The sequence below is a fragment of the Talpa occidentalis genome, unplaced genomic scaffold, assembly GCF_014898055.3.
Source record: "Talpa occidentalis isolate TD23 unplaced genomic scaffold, MPIMG_talOcc4v2.1 talOcc4.2, whole genome shotgun sequence".
NCBI lineage: Eukaryota > Metazoa > Chordata > Mammalia > Eulipotyphla > Talpidae > Talpa > Talpa occidentalis.
Window position 1 is genome coordinate 11,225,338 of NW_023602073.1, and position 15,740 is coordinate 11,241,077.

At 43.0% G+C, this 15,740-nt stretch overlaps 1 long non-coding RNA gene across 2 annotated transcripts in view; it reads left to right on the top strand.

Annotated features, from left to right (window-relative positions):
- The window catches only part of LOC119251684 (uncharacterized), a 352,458-nt gene that overhangs the window by 113,696 nt on the left and 223,022 nt on the right, over positions 1 to 15,740 (top strand). The gene's annotated exons all lie outside the window — the stretch shown is intronic.

Consider the following 15,740-nt stretch of genomic DNA (forward strand, 5'->3'; position numbering starts at 1 on the left):
GAGGGAAGCAGTGGGCAAGACAGGAGAGGTCTGCTGTGCCATGTGGGTTGCTTCCTGGCCAGAGATCGAACTCATGCTACAGTGGCTGTGGATAGCTTCATTGTGCTGCATCTTAATCCCTTGTGCGATCAGGGAGGCCCCTGTCATACATATTTTTCAAAAATAAGATTAAAAAAAAAAAAAAATGGGCCTCCCCGGTGGCGCAGCGGTTGAGCTTTGGGTTGCGAAGCTGCCCGCAGCCTCTGCGGCGCCGGTTCGATCCCCGGCTGCTCCCCTGCCACCGGAAGAGGGTCCCACATGGCGCGCAGACCTCTCCTGCTGCCCGCTGCTCCCCTCAGAAGTGTACTTTGGTCCTTCTGTCTGCTCTGTTCCTCGCTCTGACTCTGGTGAATTCTCTCACCCTCCCGCGCTTCTGACTATACCCAGTGCATGTACAAACAAAAATAAACAAACAAACAAATAAATAAATAAAACATGCCTCTATAAAAAAAAAAAAAGATTAAAAAAAATGCTGTAGGGAAAATGGAGTTACTCAGGCTGTTTTTGCCTCCTGATGCCAGCCTCTGTGGCTGCCAACTGTGGCCTTTCTTTCCCCCCGGTTTCATTGCCTATGTGTCATACTGTGTTTCTGCAAAAAGCACTGGGAGCATGAGCACGGGACAGCCTCAGGCACCCAGGACAGAGTGGTGTGGGCACAGGGCGCGTGCACCTGTGATTCGGGATATCCAGGCTAAGAAGCTGGAGATCATGGGGTATGTGCGCCTATAAATACAGATGCCTGGGCTGATTGTTCCAGTATTACTAGATGGAGACCAAGAGACAATGCCAGAGAGGAGCAAGAGAGGAGAGGAAGAAAGGAGGAGAGATTGGGGGTGTGGGGGGCTGGGAGGGGCTGCCTGCTTCTCAGCCCCTCCCTCCCCCCTGCCTATCTGGCTTTTCAGCCCACCTCATGCCTGGTTGTCCCTACAAATGGTGTAAGTTGTCAGGGTTCGATATAGCTGGAGCGAGGACACGCTAAATACTCTTTCACACCTAAAAGAGTTTTGAATACTCCTTTCCTATCAAAAAATTCAGTCAGTGCTCACTATTCCCATTGTAGAGATAGATACTATAAATATAATGTACAACATGACGACTGTAGGGATGCTGACTGGTATATTTTATTTAATTTTGTTTTAAAGATTTATTTATTTATGCATACAAGAACTGGGGTATAGGCCAGAGGTGCTGGGGGTGTGTGTGACAGGATTCACCAGAGACAGAGTGGGGAACAGAACAGGCAGATTGACCGAAGTATACTTTTGAGGGGAGCAGTGGGCGAGACAGGAGAGGTCTGCTGCGTCATGTGGGTTGCTCCCTGGCCGGGGATGGAACTCGTGCTGCAGTGGCTGCTGATAGCTTCATAGTGCTGAGACTGAACCCCTTGAGCCACCAGGAGAACCCTGACTGGTATATTTTATTTTATTTATTTATTTTTTAAAAAGATTTATTTTATTTATACAAGCACTGGTGTAAGGGCAGGACTGACATAGGGCAGGTTTTCTATGATCCAGCAGACTGGGTAAAGGAGGAGTCAGAGTTCTCAGTGGCTTTTGCAGATTTTTTATTTAGATTACCAGGTACACAGCAGGCAAGGGTGCTGGGGGGCCGGGAGGCTGGCAGGCCTCCCAGCCCCCAGCAAGTCTTCACTCTATCTGGGCTCTCCGGCCTTCTGTGCTTCTCTCTCGGCTTCTGCTGCTTCTCTCTCAGCTTCTACTGGCGTCCCTGTGATGCCACCCTTAAAAGCACAGTCTTAGCCCAGGTGAATCCCATCTACCTATGCCCACACCCTACTCCAGGTGCCCGCCATCAGGCATGCATTCAGGACCACAAGGATCCATCATCAATCCTAATGGTGGGAGGGCAGAAAAGTCTGATACTTTTTACCTTACCCTACAACTGGGTACAGTCAGAAGCGCGGGAGGGTGAGAGAATTCACCAGAGCCAGAGTGGGGAGCAGAACAGGCAGACTGACGAAATACACGGCTGAGGGGAACAGCGGGCGACAGGAGCTGTAGAGGCTGCGGGCAGCTTCACAGCCCAGTGCTCAACCGCTGCACCACCAAGGGAGGCCCCCTGACTGGTATATTTTAAAGCTGTTAAGAGAATAACATTTTTCTCTTCTTTCTTTTTTGCATCTAAATGAGAGGATACATGTTAACTAAGCTTGCTGTGGTAATCATTTCACAATATGTGTAAGTCACCTCTTTATGCTCTGCACCTGAACCTTCTGCAGTACTCTATGTTAATTTTATCTCAGTAAAACTGGGGCAAATAAAAAAAGATTATAAATAAATCTCTTTGGCATTTCAGATGTTTGGAGGTGCCAAAAGTTTTGCTAGAGCAGTGGTTCTCAAAGCGTGGTTCTTAGATCAGCAGCATTGGTGTCACCTTGTAATGTGCTATAAATTCAAATAGTTGGGGCCTCCCATAGATGATTGAGTCAGAGATGCTGGGAGTGCAGTTTTTTCACAAACGCTGCGTGATTCTATTGGATGGTAGAGTTAAGAGAACCGTTGTCTAAAGCCCCCTATCCCCAGTTGTATGTTCTCTGTAGACCTTGTTTTCTTTTTAAATTTTTTTAAAGATTTATTTATGCATACAAGAACTGGGGTACAGGCCAGAGGTGCGAGGGGTGAAAGGATTCACCATAGACAGAGTGAGGAGCAGAACAGGCAGACTGACTGAAATACACAGCTGAGGGGAGCAGCGGGCAAGTCAGGAGAAGTCTGCTGCGCCATGTGGGTAGCTCCCTGCCCGGGGATTGAACTCGAGCTACCGTGGCTGCGGGTAGCTTCTTAGTTCTGAGTCAATCCCTTGCGCCACCAGGGAGGCCCTAGACCTTGTTTTCATGCCTAATGCAGCAACATATCCCAAAATACCCAAGATACCTAGGATGGGGCTCTTATATCTGCACCACTGCTGTGCAACCATCCCAGGCTGGGTAGGTGTTTGTTTATCCGGGCAGATGAAGAGAGAATGTTGGAGCCTTCCTTATCTTAACATACCTTTAGTGCTGAAGCAGGGGATCGGGCACAGGCCGACCAACAGGCCTGGAGGCAGCAACTGAGCCCCCTAGCCTCATAGTGACACCACAAGTGCAGAGCTGGGAGCCATTTTCACCCCTAGCTCCTAGTTCCAGGTGTCTGCGTTTACACAGGCACATTGCTGTGCACTCTGTCTTCTTGGCCCAAGAGTCTGTGAGTAAAAGCTTGCATGCTCTGCTCTTATGCCTCTCAGCCCTGGCGTACGTGTGTGCCCTGTGCTCACACTCCCAAGCACTTTTTGCACCGACGTGAAATCACTTGTGGGTAATGCATCCTGGGAGGAAAGCAAAGCTGCAGGTGGTAGCCATAGAGACTGGCGGTAGGCGGTGAAAAAGAGGCTGAGCCACACCATTTTCCCTACAATCACCTTGGTATGAGAAATGTGTATTTTGGTTTTCTCCAGGGTTCTGGGCACAGAGCTCATAAAACCCTTGTCATTTCTTAAATTATAAGAACATGTATAGTTCCAACACTTGGCTATTGTGTCCAACTCTTTCAAGATCAAGGTGAAAGGACCGTCTGTTCTAATTCAAAACAAGCCCCTTTCAGGAACCAAATAAGGTCTCAGGGAAAAAAAAATAAATAAAAAAAATTAACAGGCAACTATAAATCAGAGACATTCAGCAGGCAACGGGGAGGGGCGAGCACAAGGGACTATGGTGATGGTGCACAGGTGAATTAGTGGAGGAAATTCCATGGGGACTACATCTGAGAGGAGAAAGCAAACATTGTAAAAAAAATAAAGAACAATGATGTGTTGTAAAATAAATAAATAAATAAATAATAAAGTTTAAAAAAATAAGGTAACACTTCATTTTAAAAGCAAAACAAAAAAGCTCCTTTCAAATACACCTGAGTTCATGTTAATATGGCAATTTTTGGAAAACCTCTAACTATGGGGGCAGGTTACCAGAGGCTCCAACCCTGTGATTAGAGGATTGGTGCCTTTAGCCCCATCCCCGACCTCTTGGGAGAGGAGAGGGCAGGGGGTTAAGCTAATCACCAGTGGCCAATTACTTAATCATGGGTGCCTACCTCTGTCTAAACCTGGTTTGAAGGGGCTTGGAGAGCTTCTGAGAGAGCTTCCGGTTGAACTTCCGGAGGCGCTGGGCAGGCTACTGTCCTGCAGCAGGGGTGTGGAAGCTTGGTGCAGCGTGCCCCATGCCTCCCTTCTCTCTGGCTCTCCCTTTAGAGCACATTGGTAACTTGGTAAGTAAAGAGTTTTCCTGAATTCTGGGAGCTGTTGCAGTGAGTTACCAAACCTGAGGATGGGGTTGTGGAAACTCCTGATTTACAGCTGCTGAGCTGCAAGTTCAGGTACAGGCTGTACCTGAACTTGCAATTGGTATCTGAAATGGGGGCACTCTTGTGGGACTGAACCCCCATCAGTGAGGTCTGTGCTAACTTTGGGCAGCTAGAGTCAGAAACGAATCGAATCGAGGACAGCCTTGCTCATATCTGTCGAGAATTGCTTGGTGTGGAAAATCCCCACGAACACTAGGTGTTAGACGTCTTGTGTGAGTAGAGAAATACCAGAGTTTTTGCTTTTGGTGAAGCCAAGATGGAGTCAAGCTTTTCATTGCCTTGTGGGGCTTCTACCAAACTTTCCTCTCTGGCTATGGAGGGCCTCAAACTCAGGCTGCTTCCACATTAGGAAGCCATTGTGGTAGCAGCAGGTGGAGGCTTTCTGGGACAGGATGGTGAAATCAGAGATTGCATTTCTTTCTTAGAGTGTTCATTGAACAAATAGATAGGGTTTAAAGTGTGCTATTTCTAAAGCTGCGGTTCTCTACTACGGAATGCAAAGTAGAATCACTGGGAGACATTTAAAAAACTCTGGTTCCTTGGCCTCACCCCAAGATTCTAGTCTCAGCTGAACTGGAGGGGTGGTTCCCGTCCTCATCAGCATGACCTGAAGGCTCTCCAGCTGATTCTAATTACAGTCATGGTTCAGAACCACTGGGAGAGATTGGTGTTTGGTTTGGAATCCAGATGAGAAAGACAATGAAAATATCCTGGGAGAGAGTTGTCTTGGGGGAACCTTTTCCTCCAAAGGGTATGTGCTTTTCAAGCAGGTCCTGCAGCTATTAGTGACCTGTTTGGGGGAGTGTTTTTCTGCCAGATCCAGCTTTTTTTTTTAATTGGTTTTGTTTTCCCCTGGTACCGACCTATTATGTAATTCCAGCCAATGTGTTGTAGGTAAGGAGGTTGAACGACAGGTGTTCCTACCTGTGTCTTGGGGAACAGTATCTTGGGGAACAAGCAGATACCTTCCTTTCTTCTCTGTCATTCCCTTTTTGTAAGTGGAGATGGTCCAGGAAAGGCACTGAGGCACTGATACCACATCTCGCTGTGCGAGGCATTTTAATTTTTCTAAGACTATCAATTGAACCAGAGCCTTCCCTGCAGTCCCCAAAGTTATGGAAAGGAAAGATTGAGCTGTATTTGTTGGTAGAGTGTTGAAATATTCCATGGAAAAAGGAAAGGGAACAAGTTCTAACACTGATTTTCTTGGCAGGGGTGTATGACCTTTCTCCCTCAAGTTTCTGGCAAGTGTCATTCGAAATTGACTCCCAGGATTTGCTCACACTAGCTGCTCAAGACATCTCTCTCGCTTGCTGCTGACTAGCAGTAGTTCATTTGCTATCTCTCACACGTGTTATCCAAAATCACAGAACTCATTAGAAATAAACAGCATGAACTTGGTTGGTCACATTTGGAGGATTAGCCAGATGTAAATCTGAGTTGCACTTGGGAGGTTTCGTGTGCCTCATTTAAAAATAAATAGAACTCCAGCCTTAAGTGGAAACAGATATTTTTTTTAAATGAAATATCTTACTGGAAAACAAATTTTATTTTTCCAATAAAAAATAGGGAGGAGGTAAGCTTTGCTTGATGCCAGTGATTATTTTATTTCATGCCTTTTCATATTTTGCTGATGGCAGATGGGACAGAAATAAAGACTCAATTTCATTGTCCAAAATGGGGGGAAAATGTAATTGAATCAGGAATTTGTTCTTAATGGGCTGCAGACATTTAAAACCCTATTGGTCACAGTCAACTGTTTGATGCGCATTTTAGGAAAATAAATGTACATTTTCTGTACTTCCCAAACCATGTTGAGTACACTGCTACACCACAGGTCATTGGGAAGGGGCTCTGCCTGAGGGTTTGGGTTCTTAGGCCTTTTAAAAAATGTTACTAAGAGAAACTGAAAGTTGTTTTTCATGTGATGACAATATGATTTCTGTGATTAGAAAATTTGTCTTCTGTTGATATGCAAACTTGCTGCTAGCAATACCAGATAGCCATACACCACCTGCTTTTAATTCCAACAAAACCTATAATCAGAATGAAAAAAATTCCTTACCTTTGAAGAATCAGAAAAAATAATTCAAGTCTATTAACTTTTTGTATTTGTCTTCCAGATCATACAAAATCAGGAGTATTCAAATGCCAGAGGGTTCACTCTTCCAAGGAGAGATTATGTTTCATGCAGACACATGCATTTAGTTAAAGATATGCCAGAGATTTCCCATGAGCTGATTTTGGTCATCCCTATTCCTAGTAATCCTCAGATTTAAGAACTGTACAGAACACCACCTTCTGTTTTCTATATTTTTAATTTCATTTAATTTATTTTTTTAAGATTTATAATTTTTAAAATTTATACATACAAGAGCTGGGGTGTAGGCCAGAGGTGCAGGGTGTGAGAGGATTCACCAGAGACAGAGTGGGGAGCAGAATAAGCAGGTCTACTGAAATACACTGCTGAGGGGAGCAGTAGGTGAGATGGGAGAGGTCTGCTGTGTCATGTGGGTTCTTTCCCTGACTGGGACATCGAACTCATGCTGCAGTGGTTGGTGAAAGCTTGATAGCACTGAGACTTTAACCCCTGTGCAACCAGAAAGGCCTTTTTTTTTTTTTTTTTTGAATAACTATTTGTAACCTGCCATTCAAAAAAAAATAAAAAAATCTGCTTCATTAAAAAACCAGTGCAGGACTTTCCATGGTTCTGTCTATCTTTATGCCCATGAAATAATCCATTGGTTCATTTTCTATTCCTCTTTAATTCTGACATCAAATTTACAATGCTTAGTGCTAGTATTTATTAGGGACAAAGGTAATTTGTCTGGTTAGCTTTATTAGGTGTTGCAAAAGAAGTAGATGGGTAGATGTGGAGGCAGACTGCTCAGGATTTATTTTAGAAAGGTCCCCTTTTTTTGTTTGAAAGTCTCTGTCACTGAAGGTGTGTCCTGTGGGAGGTGACTGATCTATCCTGCCTCTAAAGAACTTCTCTCCTCTTCAAAGCCCTTTGGTAGCAAGATACTGTAATCTCAGATTTCAAATAGTACTGCAAGGAAGGGTGAAGGGAAAGGCAAAATGAAGTTCTAGGAGAAAATAGAACTATCCACATTCATATCATGTTCGTAAGACCTGAGAAGCAGATTCTGAAGTGGCGGGTCCAGACAGCCTCTGCTTTCCTATGATCTAATTAAATATTTTCACTTAAAAGGGATAACCATGTTAGATCTTAATGGGATTAACCTAACTGAAATTTATTGGGCTTTGCTTTGACAGTAAAGATTATGGATGGTTCAAGTTCCATTTTTTTTGTAGCTTCAGATACTATAATTTCGGCACTTGCTGTTCTGGTGAAGATGTCAGAGTTAAACAAAACTTGGTGTGATATTATTGAGTCTTGGAGTATGAGTAGAGATTGAATATTTAAAAATGATTTTTGGTTGCATTAGATTTTATGTAAACACTAATATGAAATCTAGCTAAAATAGTCTTTTTTTCCTTAAAGTGTTGATAGTAGTGAGGGTCTCTTTTGCTCAGAATTATCTATATAAACAGTTCTTTGCTTCAAGTTTATTGATAACTTCCTTCTCCCTTTCCTATGTATTTTTTGAAGGAGCAAAATATTTTTTAATTGCAATGAAATGCCACTTTAACCTTGTTGAATGTATACAGTTCAGTGATTAAGTACACTCATATGATTATACAACCATCACCATCTCCAGAACTTTTCATTTTCTCGAACTGAAACTTTGTACCAATTAAGTGTTTATTCCACATTATGCTTTTCCCATTCCCATTCTACTTTCTTTTTCTAAGATGTTTACTCACATAAGTGGAATTATACAGTGACTAGCATATTCACTTAGCATAATATTCCCAAAATTTCTTCATGTTGTGCCACATATCAGAATATCCTTCCTTTTCAGGACTGAATCATATTCCATTATATGCACATACCACATTTATCATTCACCTGTCAATCGGATGAGTATCCTCTACCTTTTAATTATTGTGAATAGTGCTAAGGTCATAGGTATACAAATGGGTCCTCAACAATTGCTTTTCTGATTATTTAATACATCAATACTGATGTATTTCTTACTGATTCAGTGACTTAAGGTACTGCTTATGAGAAATGTAGTGTAGTATAAAAATGCATTGGTTATAGGGATAGTTAGTGCCAGCAAGCACAGGACTGGTTCAGTGTCAATTCAGGCAGATGGATAAAGGAGAGTCCGGGAGTCCTCGGTGGATTTAATACTCTCAGGGAACAAGCACACAAGGCTGGGAGGCAGGCATGGGCCAGGCAGTGGGGGCTGGGAGGCAGGCAAGTGAGCCTCCCAGCCCCCTGTGAGTTTTTACACTCTTTATCTAGACTCTCTCTGGCATTTTCTCTCTCATGTTATCATGGTATTGCCTCTTCCATAGCCATACCTCTAGGCTCAGGTGTGCACACTTACACATAAATGCACACCCATGCTCTGGTGGCCACAATGAGGCACGCACACCCTGCCCCATGCTCCCAAGCCCCTTCTGCATTAACACAATCAAGGCCCCAGATGATAGCCACAGAGGCTAGTAGCACAAAAAGTCTGATCAATTCATTTCCCCTACAGCTAGGTTCACATGTGACAATGGGAACCGTTTAGAACATATCTGACTAGATAGTGTGACCCATTTTCACTGGCAACAACCCATTGAGACAGACTTAAAAAATTCTACTTTTTTATAAAGATCCATGCTTTGGAATTGTCATTTGAAAAATGTGTTGCTGCATAATATCTGGAAAAATTAGGCTGTAAAACTGATGTGCAAAATTAACATCCTCTGGTTAACCCAGATCGTCAAAGCAGATGACTCTCTGGGATTGGAATATATTTCCTTCTCCAAGAAGTTGGAAAGTAGAGCCACAGCTCCTCCTCCTAGCCTGTCCCACACAAGGGTGCACACCCTATCTTTGGTGTCTTCAATATCTTTTTTTAAAAAGATTTTTAAAAATTTATGCATACAAAAGTTGGGGTGTAGGCTAGAGGTACAGGGGGGGGGGTGAGGGGATTCACCAGAGAAAGAGTGGGGAGCAGAACAGGAAGACTGACTGAAATATACTGCTGAGGGGATCAGTGGGTGAGACAGGAGAGGTCTGCTGCGCCATGTGGGTAGCTCCCTGGCCTCGGACCAAACTCTGCTGCAGTGGCTCCAGATAGTATCATAGTTCTGAGTGTTAACCCTTTGCACCGCCAGGGTGGCCCTTCAATATCCTTTAGAACAAGCTTGAGATGAGAATTCTTTCAGGGACCTTAAGTTTAGACAGAGACAAGCACCTTCTTACAACTGCTATTGAGTTGCCATGTATTGAAGTCAGGTAACATTTTTACAGAGCCCACATTCTATATAATATTATTATATAGCTAATGGTTACTTGGTGCTTGCCACATGCTATGCACTGTTCTAAGCTCTTACGTATGTCATAATTTAACCAGGCCAGTATCTCAATGTGTTTGATAGCAACATAACGTCATTTTACTAACGAGGAAAATGCGACACAGGAGATTCTTAACCAATGATGACACAGGACTTGAACTAGGTATCTGACTGCAGACCATGTATTTTCCCCCACTTTGCCTTATTGACCTGCTGGGCCCACTGACCTGATAGGAACCCTGCGGGCCACGTTCTCTGGAGGGTAAATTAATTTTGAGAATAACAGAACTTTTAAACTGAGAAGTTCTGAGTGTGTGTCTCTCTTGAAACCCATGCCACAGTAAATTATCAGGGTAGTTTGGATATTCAGCACAAGAGGACCAAACTTTCATCTGAAAACAGTGCCTTTTATTTCACCTTTAATTGTAAACAGATTTCATAGGGAATACAAAAAGAATATACTTAGAAATTAAAAAAAAGAATGTATACTTAATTAATGTATACTTAAAAAAGAATTAATGTATACTTAAAAGATAGTGCTTTGCAACTCCTATTTTACAAATTTAGTAATTCGGACTCACTTAGAAATTTGGTGTTAGATATACAGAATATCTACTTAAGTCCATTTATAATTAAAAGTGAGTCCTCTTAATGTAACATGTTGGAGGTTTCAAAAGTACTTGTAGCCTCTTGTCTAAAAAGATGTATGTACCATTGTTTACATTTGTTGGCAAGTGAAAGTCTTTTTAATGGGAGTTCTTAAATGATTTTTTAGGTGTAAGTTGCTTATTTAAATTTTAATTTATCATTGAAGTACCATTGTTCCACATCCAGTGTTTTGACAGATAGGATTTCTGTCCTCAGGTGTAGCCCCTTAGCACTCCCAATGCACAGCACCCATAGTCCTTTACCATAATCCATTGTGCTCTTATGGTAAGTAAAACAAGCCAGAAGAAGAAAAATAAATACCGGATGATGTCACTTGTAGGTGGAATATAGGAAAACCAAGCAAAGGGTCAGACAAAGACAATCTTTAAAGCCAACCCTTGAAAGCTGATGGTAGATCTGCTTTAGAGTAGGAGGGCAGGGCCTCCCGTTGTGGTGCAGCGGTTGAGCGCTGGGCTGCGAAGCTGCCCGAAACCTCTGCAGTGCCGGTTCCATCCCCAGCCACCAGCGAGGGTCCCACATGGCGCGACAGACCTCTCCTGCCGCCCGCTGCTCCCCTCAGCAGTGTGTTTCATCAGTCTGCCTGTTCTGTTCCCTGCTCTGGCTCTGGTGAATTCTCTCACCCTCCCGCGCTTCATTATAACTAAAGGAACATCTGACTATAATATAGTTGCCAAGCATTTTGCTACAACCTGGAATTTAGAGATAGTTAAATAATTGTTAGTTTCAAGATCTGTTTAAGCTGGTATGAAATCAGAAGCGAGGTGGACAGAATTGTCCACTGAGTTTGAGGAATAGGTGTGGGGAAAATTTAACTGGACAGAAGTATGGTTTTGAAGGTTGAATAGGAATTTTCCAGGCAGACAAAGTAAGATGAAGGATAATAAGTGATTTCAGGGAGACGAAAAGCCATATACCAGAGCACCAGCATGAGATGCATCATATGTCTAGCAGGTATTAGCTAGGGAGCTGATGATGGTGTAAAGACCATGAGCTTTGGCTAAAGTTTCAAAAACTATCCTTGAGTCTTGACTTTACCCTCTGTTAAACAAAATCAGCTGTTTCAGTCTCTATTTGAGGATTAAAATTAATACTCGTAATTTTATTCAATCACAGAACTGACATAGGTGTCCACATTGATAATTACTGTTTATGATGTTACTATAATTTTCTCATCTTTGTCTTTTGTTGTGAATATTTAATGCTTCAAAACCCCCAAAAAGGATAAAAATCTCTCATTTTTGCGCCTCTTCTATCCAGCTTCTCTTTTTCAGCCTCACAGAAAACCACTGTTCTTAGTTTTCTTGTGTATCCTTCCATAGTCCCTTTATACTTTACCAGGAAATACGAACATCATTTCCATGCTTCCTGCTTTTACACAAAAGGTAATATATTACACATTGTGCAATATCCTTCTTAATTTGACCACACATCTTAGAGCTCTTTTCATATCAGTCTATGGGGAGTTTTTGCTCCCTTTTTTTTTAAGTACTAGTTTTGTTAGCACAGACTGGGGGATTTTAGGGACCCCCAAATATATACATTCTAAAGAGATAGAGCCAATCCATGTGTAGAAAGGCTAAGCAGACTTTTTTTTTTTTTAAGATTTATTTATTTACGCATAGGAGAACTGGGGTGTAGGCCAGAAGTATGGAGGATAAGAGGATTCACCAGAGACAGAGTGGGGAGCAGAACAGTCAGAGTGACTGAAATACACTGCTGAGGAGAGCAGCAGGCAAGATAGGAGAGGTCTGCTGCGCCATGTGGGTTAGCTCCCTTGCCAGGGATTGAACTCATGCTGCAGTGGCTGCAGATAGCTAAATAGCATGAGATTTAACCCCTGTGAAACCAGGGAAGCCCCCCCAAAGCAGATTCTTGGTGTGAAAGAGACTAAAATTAGTGTGTAGGGAGAGAGGAAAGAAGAAAGGATAATAGTTGCCCAGTAAAACACCTCCAAATACTCATCCCATCCAAAAGGGTTGGCCCAAGCTGAACCAGTGAGGCCTCAAAGCTTGTCACAAGTGTAACGCCCTTTGTGGCAGGGAACTGTAGGAAAGGGGTTTGAAGCAGATCCTAGAAAAGCTGGCAATAAAGGAGATACCACATCAAGAGAACGGCTGCCATTGTTGGCCTCGCCTTGTGTCTCTTTCAAGAGCCTCTACATGTGTTTCCTCCAGGTATCTTTCCCAGCAGCACTAGGGTGCAAGGTGGGTTCCAGAACAAGACCTCTTCTTTCTTCCCCGGGACTACCTGCATCCCCTGGTAGGTAGCTTCACCTGTCCCTTCAGCTCAGTAGCTAGTGCAATGTGGCTGCGCGTAATTGGGGCCAGGGAACATGGTACCTCCCCCTTTAATGGAGGCACCTCTGTAACATCTTTCATTTCCTGTGAAGCAGCACAAGACATTGCAGTAACATGCAGGTCTCATATGCCCTTCACCTAGCTTTCTCCAGCACTAGTCTTCTAGAACCGTAGTGCAGTATCAAAACCAGGAAATTGACATTGGTACAATGGTATTAACGCAGAGGCCTTATTTGGATTTTACATGCATGGGGGTGTGTGTAGGGATATGTTCTATGAAAGGTTATCAGAATTAGGGGGACAGACCTGTGTTCTCACTTTTCCTGTTGCATAGTCCCCCCCTGCCTCCCTTTCTAACCATTGGGATCTGCTGACTAATACACACATGGTCCCACCTTAAGAAAATTCAGCCATATGTTGTATCTTCCTCAAGGGTAAGGATTCTATTTTCAAATGTTTTTTCCCCCTACAGGCCTGAGCACTTAATGGATACTTAATACTGACTTGTTGAAACACAAGAGTCAAAATGCAAACAAAGCCAAGTGAAATAGAAAATTCAGAGTTGGAAAAACAGATGAGTCAGGATAGTTTGTTTTACAAAATAACAAAAAGTCCAGACTTCCCTTCATGTGAGTTAAGTGATAATTTATCATTTCTTTTAGGACTCAGTAAATTTAAAAATACTAATGGCCAGAAACACAGCTCCTTGAAAACATCACTTTTCACGGCTCACTTTAAATTTTTTTCACTTTAAATGTTTTTCAAATTTAATCACTTCTTTTTTTTAAGATTTATTTTTATTTATACTGGAACTGGGGTACAGGCCAGAGGCACGGGAGGGTGAGAGAATTCACCAGAGACAGAGTGGGGAGCAGAACAGGCAGACAGACTGAAAGCACTGCTGAGGGGAGCAGCGGGCGAGGCAGGAGAGGTCTGCCGTGCCATGTGGGTATCTCCCTGTCCAGCCAGGAATTAAATCCCCAATGCAGAGGCTGTGGACAGCTTCATAGTGCTGCACTCAACCTGCTGCGCCACCAGGGAGGCCCATGATAGTGTATTTTTTCTGGGGAGATAGAGGAGGGAGTTGAGGCTGAGAGATGAGAGATGGAAGAAAGTTACTGAGTCTATAATGCCTTTCAGACACCTCTGAGATTGAAATTGTCTTTCTTACTTTACAGAAGAGAATGTGGGTGCTCAGAGGTTCAGCAACATGTTGGTTTATATCTGAGGCAAGATTCCAGACCCAGCACTGCTCCATAATGAATGCTTTCCTTAGGTCAGAAGTCAAATAAGAATTCCTATTCCCAGTCTCCTATTTTTTTTTTTTTTAAGTGGGGCTGGGAGTGATATTTCAGTGCATTACTCAAAAGATACATACCATAATATTTTATAAAAATGGCTAAGGGCTTTGGAGTCAGCCAGACTTCTGTCCAAATTCCAGCTCAGGCATCTAACTTTGCTGACCCAAAGACATGTTTTATTTATTGAAGCTTCATGTACTCATCTCTAAAATGGAGAACGCTGGTAGTTCCGCCCTTGGGCTGTGGGAATTGGGTGGAATAAAACATGCAAAGCTCTTAGAGCAGTGCCTGGTGCTTTCCTGTCATTTAATAAACAGCAGCTATTGCCGTCATGCTTTCTTAATGCCATTTCAATCAACGATGAATCACATATGTGTGGTGCTCTCTGTTTTCATTGAGGTAACATTGGTGTACAATACTGTGAAAGATTAGGGGATGAGGGGCCTCCCTGGTGGCGCAAGGGGTTAAGACGCAACCAGTGAAGCTATCCACAGTCACTGCAGCACGAGTTCGATTCCCAGCCAGGGAGCAACCCACATGGCGTAGCAGACCTCTCCTGACTCACCCGCTGTTCCCCTCAGCAGTGTATTGCAGTCAGTCTGCCTGTTCGGTTCCCCACTCTGTCTCTGGTGAATCCTCGCAGGCCCCACATCTCTGACCTGTACCCCAGTTCCTGTATGCATAAATAAATCTTAAAAGATTTAGGGGATAAGTTTCACATCTCAGATGTAAGCCACCACGCCATACCTGTCTCCAGAGCAGCACCCCTAGTCTTTTATCCTAGGTTATTGGAGCCCCTCCTGCTTTGTTCCCACCCATGACAGTGTTCTCAATGGGTCATGCCATGTGGAGAAGTGTGGAGCAGGCCGTCCCAGCGAGGTCTGTGCAGTCAAACTCAAGGATGTTACTAACGAAATGGTCTATGAATGCGTTTCTCAGGCTGTATCCCAGTTAAGCTGTGCAGCAAATTATTTAGTAGACTTCACACTTGTGATACTCAATGATAGGCAATAGATAGTAAGATCATGTTATGTGCAAAACGCTGTACTGTTGATCATGTTAACATAGTGCACTGTGTTTTTTAGGAAAAAATCCTAACAACTTAGAATGTCACCCTCCCTCTATAATTTTTAAACTTTTCACTAAGTTTGCCAGCCCGCCATACTTTCCCCACCCTTAAAGTTGTTGATTTGAAGAATCAAGAGAAGAAGAATTGGTATTTTTAATGTAGGGGAACTATGGAAAAATTTCTTTTGGTTTAGACCTAAGGTTCTGGTATTTTTTTAATTTAATATATTTATACATATACATGTGTGTGTGTGTGTTTATATATTTACATCACTATTCATTTTTGTACAATACTTGATTTCTCCTCTCAGGAATAGTCCCCGTAGAATTCCCACCACCAGGTCACCCATGAACCATCACCCTAGTCTCTCGTTCTCTTCCCGCCCATGTTTTAATTCCCTCCTCTTCCCCTTCCCTGCTGAATGTCTCTGATTTATAGTTTGCTGCTGGTTTATTCTCTCCCCTTTTTCTCTTGATCAGGAGGAATATAGGAGAACCAAATAAGGGATCAGGAAAGGTTCTGGTAATCTTATCCCTTCATGTAGCCACAGGCATATTCATTACCTGAGAATGGGTTGAGTCTCCACCAGGTA